The sequence below is a fragment of the Vicugna pacos genome, chromosome 12, assembly GCF_048564905.1.
Source record: "Vicugna pacos chromosome 12, VicPac4, whole genome shotgun sequence".
Classification (NCBI taxonomy): domain Eukaryota; kingdom Metazoa; phylum Chordata; class Mammalia; order Artiodactyla; family Camelidae; genus Vicugna; species Vicugna pacos.
This window is the reverse complement of record NC_132998.1, coordinates 52,530,688-52,541,845: the sequence shown is the minus strand read 5'-3', so window position 1 is coordinate 52,541,845 and position 11,158 is coordinate 52,530,688. Positions and strand designations below refer to the sequence as shown.

General features: G+C 39.9%; 1 long non-coding RNA gene across 1 annotated transcript; it reads right to left on the bottom strand.

Annotated features, from left to right (window-relative positions):
- Positions 1–1,982: 1,982 nt before the first annotated feature.
- LOC140700485 (uncharacterized) lies at positions 1,983–11,079 on the bottom strand. The gene is made up of 2 exons (XR_012078889.1): positions 10,922–11,079; positions 1,983–2,157 (listed from the first exon to the last, which is right to left on the bottom strand). It is a non-coding gene; the product is annotated as an uncharacterized lncRNA (long non-coding RNA).
- Between the last annotated feature and the right edge of the window lie 79 nt (positions 11,080–11,158).

Below are 11,158 nucleotides of genomic sequence, written 5' to 3'. Positions count from 1 at the left end.
GTGCAAAAAGGACCTACTAGGTAGGGAGAGTTTCAACAGCAAAGAAACAGTGGAACTGATTTCCAGAAAATTCATTCTGCTGGTCTTGAGACGCCGTGTAGAGGAAGTAGTGGGGGACCTTCTCCAAAGGCAGTTTTGGAGCTAGATTATAGAAAACCATTCAGGCTGACTAAGTTCAGACTTTAACTCAGAGTAATAGGGAGCTATTGAGGGCATGTGACTTGATGTGAAAGTGATATTGGATGCTCAAAGCCTAAGTAATTGTGAGAAAATGGGCACACCTGGGTCACTAATCAACCACTAGACTAATTATTATCCTTTGCTGACACGTCTTCAGCTTTAGCATTCCATATTTATATCTTTTGATTCACACAAAAGCACATTTACTTGCCAAAAATTATTCGCTAACAACTATTTACCTCTGCAAATAATGATAGCATCCTACATGCCAATATCTTTCAGCAGAAGACTCTAACCCTATTAAAAATGACCCTATTAAACCCTATTAAAACAACAATAGGAAGATTGTGCTCACATTTAGGAGTTCAGTTAGGCAGTAGTTATCTCTATTTCTATATATATTCCCTGTGAAATAAGTTTATGATAGGGAATTAAGATACAATATAGAAATATACTTATTGTTCTTCTATTTCTTATGAAATTTTAGTTTCGTTAGATTTTCAGGGCTGGATATTTTCCATTTTGCTTTTTTTTTTTTTGGCTTGGGGGGAGGTATTAAGTTTTGGTATAGTTTGGTTTGGAAGCCAAACAGCCAGAAGTATCCCAGGAGGCAAAAGAAATAGACACGCTCCCATAAATATAGATTGTTATAAAATCACCAGACTAACCAAACTTTCACGTTTTTGCAGAGATAAATATCCATAGGAATTTAAAAAGTCAAGCATGCAGTAATTCCCCTTTCGAACAGAGATTCAGAAGTCTAATGAAAATATTTCTCTAAGTTTTTTCACTCTGCAAAGGAAATACATTATATACGTGTCGACCTATGTAGAAACCGCTTTTCCACCTATTCTCCCATGAACATTCATACTTGTTTTTCTCTATCTAGTTTCAGTGTCAGCTTTTTGTGAGACATATTGTACTACAGTTCTTTTGGCTTCAAGGGAAAGAAATCTAACTCAAACTGGCTTAAGGAAAAAAAGTGGCTCATCTAATTAAGAGGTCAGAAAGAGTCTTGACTTAGCCGATAGGCAGCAGAAAAAGTGTACCTCTTTCTTATCAATTCCATCAGGAACCCTAGATTTCCCTTTCACAGGGCTGGCTTAGGTACTGGGTCCATCTCTGATCCCATCGCTGAGACGAGACATGTCATGCTCCAATTGGTCAGAGAGGATCCTCTCTCAGTTAACCAGGTGGGAGATTAGCTTTTAGGCTGAGAAAATAACAGGGAGGAAGGACAAGGCTTCCAATTCAAGGAGTGTGGAGCGTTGAGGGAATTACAAATCATAACATTCAGAAAAACATTGGAAAGGGAGAAAATGTCGAGAGACAAGGTAACAGAGCTGGGCAAGGACTGGGTGATGAAGGACCTTGAATGTCACCCTCAGGAGTTTGCCGTTCATCCTGAAATCTGGAGGGTAGCAATGGAAGGATTAAGGTAAGGACTAGTGTGGTCAGACATGCATCATTAGTTAGATCATCCTGAAAGCCAGGAGAAAGATGAATTGGAAGAGGGAAAGTCTATACATATTAGAGCACTATTCCATGGAACTGTTAAGCCACTGTGTATACGCTTTCCCCACTGGACTGTCAGCTCAAGTGCAGGGCCAACTTTGTGTTCCTCTTTATGGCTTATAGCTCTCGTCTGTGACTGTAGACCCTTAATGAAACTAATCAAAAGGAAAGTTACTTTTCAATGAAATGACTCTTTTCCATATAAATCAAATCTGAAGGGAGAAGATATTTCTGCAAATTCTATGCCTTTGACAAAAAACAAAAAACAAAAAAACCATAAGAATATCAATCTTAGCTTAGTTTCCAGACATTAAAATGTTATGAACCTAAGCCTTACAGAAACATATTTTGCTGGATTGAAAAGTTTGCCTTTGCTCTAGAAGGAGTGCTGAAATTTGGTAGCTCTTGCTCCGGTTTAGCTTCTTCATTTCACGCTCCACACCAGGACTTGGCAAAATTTTTCTGTAAAAGATCAGGGAGTAATTAGTTTAGCCTTTATGAGCCAGATGGTCTCCGCTGCAGCTACTTAAATCTACCGTTTAGCACAAAAGCAGTCATGGAAAATTCGTAACATCTGGGTGGGTTGTGTTCCAATAAAACTTTATTACGGACACTGAAATTTAAATGTCATATAATGTCATGTGTCAAAACATATTATTAGTCTTTGTTTTTTACCAACCATTTAGAAGATAAAAACCATTCTTAGCTCACAGGCTATACAAAAAAGAGTAATACGAGGGTGGGGTCTGACCTGAAAGTTATAGTTTGTCTATGCCTGCTCTATGTTAAATATGGAGAAACTGATTTTGCTCACATTAACACCATCAACAAGTGTACTGCATGTCTATTATATGCTCATAGCCAAACCTCTTCTCTTTGCCAAATATTGTTCAGATTATATGTTCATTTAATGATATCACAACACTATCATCTTTCTAATCTTTGCCAGAGGAGTTGAATATTTACTCCATTATATTCTGAAAAGCACTTTATTTATTTAAAATAAACGTTTTAAATATGTATTATTGTGGTCACAAGAAGAGTAACCAGGCTAGCTTGATTCTATTTTTATCCTAACTATACTCTAGAATGATAATCAAGCAAGATGTCCAGGCAAATAAATTTTAACTGGCTGCCCAGTGAGTATACATTTACTTACATTTATTCACTATGTTTACTAGCCATCAACTTACGATTTAACTTATGAATAAGTAAGTAGGAAGCTATTGACTACGAACTTATGAATAAGGATGCAGGAAGCTATTTCGGATTTCACAGTCACGTCCAAGGTGATCCCTGTAGTCCTGGATTTCCGTTGTGAGTCAGAGCATAATGTTTCAATTCTCAAAAATATTAGCTCTTCTTTTCATCTGACACCACCCATTGATAAGATTACTAAGGGAATAAATGGAATTATTCCTATTTCCTGAACCTTTTATCCCCTCTCAAAGGGTCAAGTTCCAAGAGGATGGTAATAAACGAACCATAGTGGAGCAATTTGTGGAAATTTCTACTTGACCTGTAACTTAGCTTTCTAAATAATTCTGAACAGTCATAAAATGAGTATGCTTGAAAGATAATTGCTCATTGAGGTAGCAAATACACTCTTTCCATGCAATTCAGCAAGACTATGATACCCCCCAAAAAAGACTTTCATTGAAAATTACTGTTTCTAGCTATCATTTTTTGTTTACATGGATAATTATATAACTTTATATTTTAGGAAGTGCCTGTTTTACCTACTTCCAAGGAAGAAATGACCTTAGCGTTCTACAATTTTTTAATTTTATTTTTTATGAGACAACACAGGGAGAAGGCATAGGAAGGAGGCGGAGTTGGAGAAGCCACAATTAATGTAACTCAGGGAAACAAACTGTAAGGGAAAAAGATACATGTACTACAGTCCCAAAGTGACTGAATAATACTTTGCTGTATGGCAGCAAAGGGAAGGAATGAAAGACACAATTCACTATAGTGACAGAGGGTTTCATTTTTGTTTCCCCGTGAGATAGTCGTCTTATTGTCTCTTTTTTATTCATGTGTTCCAAAATATTTATTGAATTTACTGACTACTAATAATTTGTTATGTATTACACCAGATGGTTTAAATACTAGGATAAATAAGATACAATTCCTGACCCCACAGTCCTGAACATCACTAGTCAGAGACACAGACATTTAAACAAATAATTTTTTTTTTACATTTTACATTAGAATGAGGTAAACACGAATACAGGTCTACCTAGGGCAGGAAAGGTAAGATCTACAAAAATGAACAAGGGATGAGGAAAGAGCTCGCAAAGGATTCATAAAAGAGGCCTCTTTGGAGTTGAATTTTAGCCATGAAACCAGAAAGCAAGTGTTTGATCTGATTCTGCTAATGCCCTGAAGGTGTTACTGGTCTTTTGGTACTTGGGACATGGGATTAAAGGTGATGCCAGGGACTGATGGAGTGGGAGGGTGAAGCTGAAACTCCCGCATGAAACCGTGACCCTCCACGTGCTGCACTCTGAGTAGAAAGGCAGAAAGACAGAGAAGGGCTGGTCCAAATTCACCCAGAGAGATATGGCTGGGGAGCTGGTTGTCCCCCTGTAGGATCTGGGAGTCCCAAGTGTGCCTTGAGAATTTGGAACTGCATTTATTAGGGAATGTTAAAATTTGAAATGTATGCTACCAAAACCATCTAAAAACACCTAAGCCCCAAGATTAATACAGCAATTTGTCTCAGATGGATGCACTCCCTGAAAAGCTCCCACAATCCAAAGCCCAAAGAGATGCTCACAGGGAAAAAACAAACAAACAAACAATGATGAAAGAATTGAGTAAGGGCCAACACACAAACAGAGGCCCAAGAAATGGCGAGAACTATCTGAAAGATAATGAAAAATATGTTACACCAAACTATGTTCAATAGCTTGTAATAACCTTTAATGAAAAAGAATATGAAAACAAACATATGTATGTACATGCATGACTGGGACTTTGTGCAGTACACCAGAAATTGACACACTGTCACTGAGTGTACTTCAATTTAAAACAGAAGAAAAAGTGAAAAAATTATATTACTAATGGTTAAAGATATAAGAAAAGGAATTAACAATTTTAAAGAAAAAACAAAACTACTGTCAAAGAAAAGTTGCATAGGGATTATAGGGCAGCGTAGGTTTGGGGGCCAAGCAGTTCAGAATTCAAATTCGAACTTCACCATCCTCACAAATGCCTTTGTTGTATGTGCTTAAGTAAGCAACAGTATAGCTCAGACTCTGGCTGATTCAGCTGACATTGTGCTCACTGTGTGCTGTTTCTAGGCTCTTGGCCAACTGAAAGGAGGCCCATATGACTGGAGGCAGGTGAGTGAGGGGAGAGAAGGTCAGAGAGCTAAGCCATGTAGTACCCTGAAACCATAACAGCCTTCAGCCTTCAGCCTTCCTGGACAAGAGCCCTTGGAGGGACTCCATCAGAGGAGGGACATGCTCTGTGTGAGTGTTTCAGAAGGACCGCTCTACAGAAGGGCAGGAAAACCAGGTGGGAGGCCCTTGTAACCATCGAGGTGAGGGGTAATGTTGCCGCGAACCAGGGAGCATGACCACTGGATATACTTTGTAGAGAGAACCAGTGTGGTTCGCTGCTGGAGTCAAACATGGGTGCGAGAGAAAAAGAGAAGGCAAAGATAACTCCAAGACGTTTGGCCTGAGCAAGTGGAAAAATAAAGTAGTCTTGAACTGGGACTGCAGGAGGACCAGGTTAGTCTCAGGAAAAAGGTGAAATTAAAATTAAAAATTTGGAGCCAGGAATTGGAGAAAGGCTTAGCTGGGGAGTTCTGGCTCAGGGTCTCTCTCATCAAGAGAGTCAGGCTGTTGAAGGAGACTGCAGTCACCCGGAGGCCTGGCTGGAGCTGGGGCATTTGCTTCCCCAGAAGGCTGAAGATGGGTCACTCACAGGCTGTTGGCCAGAGGCCTTAGTTCCTCACCACTTAGATCTCCCCATAGGCCTGCCTGAGTGTCCTCACCACCTGGTATCTGGCTTCCCCCAGAGAGCCGTTCAAGGGCAAGGAGGAAGGCACAATGCATTTTACAACCTCCGTTCACAAGTCACACACGGTCATTTCCATCACGTCCTATTCATTAGAAGTGAGTCTCTGAGTCCCCACAATCAAGGGGAGCAGAATTGGGCTTTCCCTTTGGAGGAAGGAGTAGCAGAGAATCTGTGGACACATTTTAAAAACCTCACGCTTGTAGGTTATTTTGTTTTTTTTAAATATATACCATTCTTCAAGTAGGGGTTTAAAACAATACAATTTTAAAATAAATATTTTTTCGACTTCTACACTGCCGTATGTCAATTTTATCTCGGTAACACTGCAAGAAAAGAATCTAAGCCTAAAAATAAATAAAATTTTAAAAATACATTTTTTCAAATGAGCCTTGTTAGAGAAAAGTGCGTCTTCCTCATTTTTGATATTTCTTCCTTATTCAGGGAGCTGTTGATTTAACTCTTAAAGGCCCTCAGCATGCCCTGCCCGGCCCCTCCTCAATGCCAAGCTGACCTGTGGCCTCCCCTCCCCGGGGAGGGCAGAGCGATTCATCTGACAGCACACTGGAGATGAATAAACTGGGCCTGCTTGGCTTCATTCCTCGTTTCCCCACTTTGGAAGCCAGCATGTGTCTTGGATACCTCACCCCAGGGCTGGATTTTACGGTTTGGAGAGTATTTTCTCAAACCCAGATTCTGCTGTATGTGCTTTGAGCACAGAGAAATAAAACTGGGAGTAGAATTTATAAACCCAAATAACATGTCAAGAGGATTCTTGCAGGCCCTGGATTCATGGGCGATGGACTTGAATGTGTGCGGAGGGAATGCTTCTTTGGCAACTCATAAAGCCTTATGCACAGAATGCCAAGAGGGTTTTAACCATGATGTGACTGAAATTTAACTGCTGCAGTCTGACCTTGGCAGGTGGTGGCTGCTTCTGGTCATTATGTCCACAAGCTAGTGGCTGTGCCTGTGGCAACTTCACACAAATCTCGGGACCATGGAGGCCTCATCAGAGGCATGGGGATGGGAGGATCTGGGTTGAGGTGAGGCAGTATGGTTCAAATCTCACGAAAAGACGTGGGCCATTAGCCCATCCTAAGCCAAACTCTGGAGGCTTTATAACACAGGCTGCTGCATCTTACTCCACGGGCATCCTGAGGCTAAGATTCAAGTCTTTAAAAAAAAAAAGACACCCATTCCACATTGAACAGCAGAAGACAGAATGTTTCCTGCTTTCAATGCAAGACTGTTGAGTCTATGCTACCAGACATGGGGGAGATGATCTATGAATTACTAGAGCCAGTCTCTAGGAAGGCAGAACTGATCAGCCAGCCCAAATTCCACTCTGAATTAAGAGCTGAGATGGAACCCATGGAAGGCCTACTATTAAATTTATGAGGTTTGTCCACAGGCTCAAGAGCGGAAAATATTTCAGAATTACTGGGTGAGTTTCTTGCTTGATCTTGTTATTGTAGGTGGCATGCAGGTGCTCTGAGGAACGTGCCTGAGGAATTTTATGGAATTCAACAGCGCGCACACACACACACACGCGGTAATTCAAAATCTCTAGGGATAGGATCCAAGCATTGCTACTGAGATCAACCTATAAGGTATATAAAGAGCTTGCCCTTGAACTTGACAAATAGCTGGCATCTACTAAATAAATGTTGGTGCCTCCCCCAGTTTCCTCCTCTGCATGATATGGTCTTTCCTCTTCCTAGGATGACTGGGTAAGGAACCTAAAGAATTTTAATTATCTTGCCAAGATTTTTTTTTTTAACCACAGGTAATGCAACATTGCAATTTAATCCAGCCGTCTCAGACAAGCTTATTCGAACAGCCATTTTTCTTTGGAGACTTAGTAGGTCTCATAATCCCAACAGTGTTCCTTCTGTGTTCCCTTTCCCGGAACTAAAAAAGTACAAGTTTTTTTTGATGTTGTTATTCTTTAACCAGGACATACGTTACTACCATTTAACCATTAAAGATAAAGGATAATTATACATAAGAGTATTCTGGGCAGTAGGGAAAAAAGAATTTGTTTTGTATTTCTCAAATATATGTTGTTTCCAAGATATTTTTAGACTTTTTGGCTGGATGCTTCACAGGAAAGTTGGTTCTTCCATCAGAAATTTGCTTTCTATCTAAGGATTTTCAGATCTTTAGATCTTTGCAAAGTACTTCTCGAAGTCCAGGATTTTAAACCACTGAGGGATAATTAACAAGGATGAAAAAGGTTTGGGGGGTTTAGCCAGCGTTGCACAGAGCAGCTTCCAGACCCATGAGATTCTGCTTTTTCCAGGTCAACAAGTACTCACCACATCCCAATGCTCATGATACACATTTGATACTCATTTTATTTCTAAGTATTTATTCAGTTTAGTTTTCTCGACTTTCCTGTCTCTAGACTAAGCTTTTTTTTTTTTTTGGCTTATTACAAAAAAAAAAAAAAAGGAGGTCCAATTGCCAGTTATTACAGCTTCCAGTTACAAACTTCTTAATGACTTCTTGCATGTTTATAACATTCCTAACCATTTTCATCGCAAATTTTGCCATGACCCCTAACCTGTTTCCCCAAATCACAATTTCTGCAGAGAACAAGTTGTTCTATTGGAATCACTTGAAATAGTGTCACAAATTACTCTTGGAGATATCGTGAGCCAGGTGCAATGTCATCTTCGCCTCCGTTAGTTATTGCTTTTGGCTTTGCCACAACTGATGCTCAGATTGCATTAAATAGACATGACTTATTCAGGTCTCACCTCACCTTACCGGGAAAGCTGACTGAGCTGTCTCTCCCTTTAACACACACTGTTAAGCATCACAATGATTCCCGGATTACACTCCTTTTCATTTACTGTCTGTCATTCCTTGGGGTTCAGTTCCTGGCCCATTATCCCTCCCTGTCTTTTTGGTTCCATTGCTTAACATGATCGCTGGAGAGCAGTCTTGGAAAGAAATTCTGAGCAGATTTATTATTCCGTGAAGGAACTGGTGTCAAAGTCCATTTCAGAAATTCAGATCTTTGAAGATGAATTCCCTGATGGCCCCAAACTTTCTTCAATGTGTAAAGAAGCTTCATAATCGGAACTAAAACTTGATAACGTGAGTAATTAAATGCTAATGTCAGGTCTATTTATTCTTATAATAATAATGATATTATAGCTACTAAAACTTATTGAATACTAACTGTTCTATATGTTCCAAATGTTTTACATACATTGGTCAGCTCATTTAATCTCACAACAGCCCTACAGAGATTTCTTTCCATTCTTGTTTTTCAGCTAAAGCACAGAGAATGGAAGTAACACTCCCAAGGTCACTCAACTACTAGACTGTGAATCCAGGAAGGGAACTGGGACAAATCTGACTCCAGGCTCTGTAGCTCTTCATCAGTGCTCCTTGTAACAAAAAAGGAGGTCAAAGTGGTAACTAGACAAACTCTTTTCTCAGGAAAAAGGACAGGATATTCTAACCTCCAGGTATTTTTGGAGTCAAGCTAACTGATTGTAAGTCACAGGACTTGTCAACTTCCATTTACAGATGTGGCCAAGCTAATGTCTTTTAAAATGCAAGCACTATTTCTTATTCTTTCATTTACTAAACATGGGTTGGGTAAGCATTTGTCAGGAGGTATCATGCTATGTGTGGGTAGGACATAAAGTTAAAAAAGACACATTTCTTGCCTTAATTGTTCCTGATCAGATAAAGCCAGCAGGCATGGAAACAAAGTCTGGAAACAGAGAGTGATAAATTTTACCATGGGGGTGTGCAAAAAGCATAAGGCTGATGGGAAGGACACCACTCCATTTGGGTTCATGGCAATATATTAGCCTACTCTGATGTTCTGGTATTACTCTCTGCAATTTAGCTACTCTGGGAAGAACCTAAAACCCTGTTTCTTAAACAAGTCAGCTTTTCCCCAAGAGATATACAATGGTGTTGTGGCTTAAGGATACAGCCTATGGACCCAGGGTAGCTGGATTTGAATCCTGGCTTCAATAATTTTGGGGAACTCAACCTCCTTGTGGCTGTTTCCTTATCCATAAAAGGAAGATAGTAATTTTTAACAATGGACTTCTGAGAATTGAATGAGTTCATATACGTGAATTCCTTAGAGCAGTACCTAACATCTCATAAGCAATATATACATTAAACTTATTATAATTATAAATAAAAATATTGACAATCTATGAAAAATCTTTATAAAGTAAGAATGGATCATTTTCTTCAAATGGATATTAACGACAATATATACTTCATGGAGCCTCTGACATATTCTAGGTACTTCGCCAGGGTCTGGGGAACAAAAATAATTCAGAAGCTCAGGAATACTCAAGAAGCTGATAACATGGAGGCAACAAAAAACTAGGCAAAATACATTAGAATAAGTGATATTTAGATACAATGTGCGATGGGAAAATGCAGATGAATGGAAAAATTAATTCAGTCCTGATGGATCCAGAAAAACTTCACTGACATTTGAACCAGACCTTGAAGGAATCCAACCAAATCAGTACCAAGGTCACCTGCAGCCTAGGGAGCAGGCACAGCAAAGATGTGAAGGGATAACAGAAGAACCGAAAGTTGAAGGCTCATGGGGCAGCTAACAGGGCAGTGTCTGGAGATGAGCAGAGGATACGGAAATTAGTTCTTACTAAGAGCCTTGTAGTCAGTTCTAAACTTGGGGGAGAGTAAAGTTACATCATAACATCTGCATTTTAGAAATATAGTTCCTGTGGCCCAATGAGAAATGGACTTGAAAACGGTACAAACAAAGGTAGAAAAACCCATCAAGAGATTTTTGCATTGATCTTAGGGAGGACCTGAATCAGGGTTGCAACGGGGAGGAGGAAGAGAGAAGATACAATGGAAGTCTCAAAAAGACGGAAAGACCAGTTAGATGTGGTAGATAAAGAGACGCTCTGTAGATGTTTAGCAGCATCCCTGGCTTCTGTCCACTGGATGCCAGTAACACTCCCCTTTTCCCAGTTGTGACAACCAAAAATGTCTTCCAGACATTGTCAAATAGCCCCTGAGGGGCCAGTGGCCCCCAGTTAAGAACAATTGCTCTAAAGTCCTCTGTATCTCCGAAATGTTTTGAGTTTTTATCAAAACTGAAAGCATCCAGGAAACTGCATAACTTCCCTTGAAAATTTTACATTTGTTGTATTTTCTACAATTTTCATACCTTTCAATCAAAATGTTCAGCCGCTGTGTGCTGGCTCTCTTAATTTCCCATTCTGTGGCAGTCTTCACAGTCTGCTTAGTCCAATCCTTGCTCTTCTCAGCCTTGCTTTGCATCAGAGGAAACTACATTTCCCAGGCTCTCTTGACTTCCAGCTTCTAGGTGAGGTCAGTCAATGGGAGGCACTGGCAAAAGATTGGAGAAGGTGAGAGCGAAGAAGCCAGGACACTTCTCCTTTTG